This window comes from Cyprinodon variegatus, unplaced genomic scaffold (genome assembly GCF_000732505.1).
Source record: "Cyprinodon variegatus isolate N-32 unplaced genomic scaffold, C_variegatus-1.0 Scaffold443, whole genome shotgun sequence".
Lineage (NCBI taxonomy): Eukaryota > Metazoa > Chordata > Actinopteri > Cyprinodontiformes > Cyprinodontidae > Cyprinodon > Cyprinodon variegatus.
The window spans coordinates 545,679-549,190 of record NW_015150896.1 but is presented as its reverse complement, the minus strand read 5'-3'; positions in this window follow the sequence as shown (position 1 = coordinate 549,190).

The window sequence follows — 3,512 nt, the reverse complement described above, 5'->3', positions numbered from 1 at the left end:
ATATATATATATATATATATATATATATATATATATATAAATTTGCTGTTTCATTCCACAGCTGTGTATGACCAAGCTGTTGACCAGCAAGAGGAAGAAGAGTCAGGTTTTTCTAATCATGTGCAGTTTCCCTTCCTCCTGGCAGGTGTTTATACCCTATAATCCTCACTACGCCCCTAAAATATTTCTGCTTTTTTTTTTTTTTTTTTAAACTTACATTTTGAATATTTTCAAAGCCACCATACTCAGTTACATATTTAATTCAATCTGAGTCTGTTATTCAGGCTCTAATCAACATTGCATTTCCAGAATCAGAACAAAACATGAGAAGCAGCGTTTAGTTCAAATGCTTCAAGAAGATGATGCTTGTTGGCAGTGTGCGAAATACCTGTCAATATTTGGGGCGTCTCCGTCTCCCAATTGTTAAGATCTAAATTTTCTCAATATGCAGTAGGTCTATAACATTGCAAAGTCATAGTCAGCTTTAAGGTCAATTCTTCACATTCAGCAGACATACAAGGACTCGAGAGGACGTCCGTTTCTCATTCACCAACAGTAAAACAGATAAAGTGCACAGGCACAACAGATAAGATCATTTCCTAATACTAAAATTTAAACATTCAATTTCACAATAAAATATAAAATGTACAATAATATAAAATATACAATACTTCTGCTAGTGCAAAAAGGCAGATGGTAATGGCAGCATAAAAAATATCATTAATATTATTTTTTACCAATTATGTAAAATATATTTGTAACAGTAACAGTGCAAAAGAACAGTACATAAATATAGTAATAATAGTAGTGCAAGAGAAAGTTTGTCCGCGGTGATTTTTTTTTGAGGGGGGGTCAGCTTCCTGACAGCCTGGAGGATGTGGCTGTGGGGAGAGAGTTTAGCTTCCTGACAGCTTGGTGGATGAAATTTTCTGTGAATCTGAGTGGGCAAGAGCCTGAACAGACAGTCAGACTATGAAAACACACACACGCACAAAGACTGTCTGTCTGTGTATATATATATTATATATATAGATATAGATATATATATCTATATCTATATCTATAATCCTTTTATGGGCAGGAGCTTGACAATAAAAGGTGAATTATATAAAAGTTATTTGAGTAATTATACAAAACAAACTTAGTTGAAATCCTCATACAAACTATGAAATAAAGCAAAGAGATGTGAATCAATGGAAATCATTTCTTTTTTCACTAGTATTTCAATATTTTTAAAAGAAAAAATAATATGAAACAGAACAATTTACAAATGACAGGTGGTCAGTAATCATTAATATAAATTGTACATTTATTTCCAAAGATGGTCATATTTTGCTTGTTGCAACCTTATTTTAAAAGTGAGTCCTTAAAAGCTGTGAATTTCCTCTACAATGTCCATCTAATTGTTGACTGTTGGGGGTTCTTGTTTGAACCATTGTTGCTGTTCCCAAGTGTATTTTAATTAAAGATCGATCTGAATCTCTGCTCCCTTTACATAACTTAAATATAATTACAGTATTGTTCTTGGGGTGCTGTACACCAGTATCTTATTAATTTCTTTGGCAACATCTTCCCAAAATTGGGACAAATTGCAGCACTGCCAGAAGATACATGCATGACCCACATTCTTTTCTCCACAGTCTCCAGCAGGGTTGCTTTAAGGACAACAATGCTTTTTTATTTTTTATTTTTGAAGTAATAAAAACCAGACTACTATTTTCTAATTCCTAGAACTAGTAAAATAAAATATATTGAACTTTATTGATCTCACAATAGAGAAACTCTCTGCATTTAACCAAACCCCTTTTGGGGAGCAGTGGGCTGCCAGAGTGGCCAGAGTGGCAGTCTGTGGGAGTGGGTTTCGAACTCGCAACCTCAGGAGTCCTATGCCCTAACCACGAGGCCGCCACTCCCACACTAGATCTAGTAGAGGTAACCTGCGATTTACAGATAGTGTACCACATGTTGGTGAAGATTCTAAGTCATCCAGGTCATAGTTATAGTTAGTTAAAAACCCACTAGACTTTGTTTTCCCCATTTGAAGACATTTTGCTTCCCATCCAGGAAGCTTTCGAAGTTCAAAATGTCTGGGGTAGGGTTTCAGTTCCAGGCTTATAGAGTGGCACAAACAAAAGCCTTAACATTGCTTTTTAACTTTTTTTTAATTACTTTTTTATCTTTGTACCACATGTCATCACTTATGTCTTCCTGTAGTTCCCTCACCCATTTGTCCCTAATATAATGGCAATAACTTCTAAAGTAAAAATGTGATTGGAATGTGATTTAAAGTAACTCAGCTCTTTGATTTGATTGAATTTATGATGTTTTGAGGGATGGGCGAAATAAGCTTACGCTTCAGCCTAATACCTTTTCAAACATTTATATAGTGTGAGTTTGTTTTGGGGTTTTTTCTCAATGTTTAGAATTGTCTGAATACATTTTATTTAAATGTGTATTATTTATTTTATTCAATTATATGTGTTGCCTCTTAGATACTGCAATTTACTTTTCTTTTTCTCATGTTCAGTTATTTAAATTGTCTTGCCACCGAAATGATTTATATAATAAACATGGCTTGCCTTTAGTTCTAAATATTTATATTACTCTCTGCTGAGAAACCTAAAATTCCCTGCAGTATAAAAGATTCAGTATATTTCATCACAATGGAATTTTGTATAACTACAAAAGGAAGTGACGTTCAATGTTTTTTAACGCCTTACAGCCTCAGGATTCTGTCATATGTCTGTTTTAAACAGCCAAAATGGTGTTGCGTCATGAAGGTTCCACACAAAAGCTTTTCGCTCTTTAATTTAATGCTAAAATTCTTGCCATATTCATTAATAACTCATATTAATTAAATGTTAGCTGTGAAATAATCAGAGAAAAACAATTTTATTGGTTCAACCTCAAGCAAATATATTATTTCAGTTCATGTTGAGTATAAATTAACATTTATTACAATGTTATCCAAATTCTAATAAATGTTAACTGGGCATTAAAAAAATGTTAGAATTCTAATATTAATTAGACATTACATATGTTAACTTTACATCAAAAATGCTAGTTTTCCACCACTGATAAATGTTATGAATGTTAAGCGATTTTATTGGATATAACAAGGATATCTCTTTGATTTTATGTTAAAATTCTTGCCATATTTGTTTATAACTTATATTAATTTAATGTTAGCTGTGAAATAATCAGAGAAAAGCAACTTTATGGGTTCAACCTAAAGCAAATATACTATTTCATGAAAGTTGCATAGAGGACATCTGATGTGTCGTTCATTACCTGTTGTAATTGTGTGCTCACCATGCATCTTTTATATCTGCCATATGTACACACAGAATTGAATTCTTGCTAACAAACTGTAAGCAAAAGCAGGTTACAAACTCTGGGAGACAACGGAAACTTTGAAAGAGGAGGCGTTTTCTGCCACAGGATGTTTTCTCTGAAAAGAGAGAGATAGAGAGAGAGTGTGAGCTTTAGTTACTGTAGCTCTGTGGGTGAGG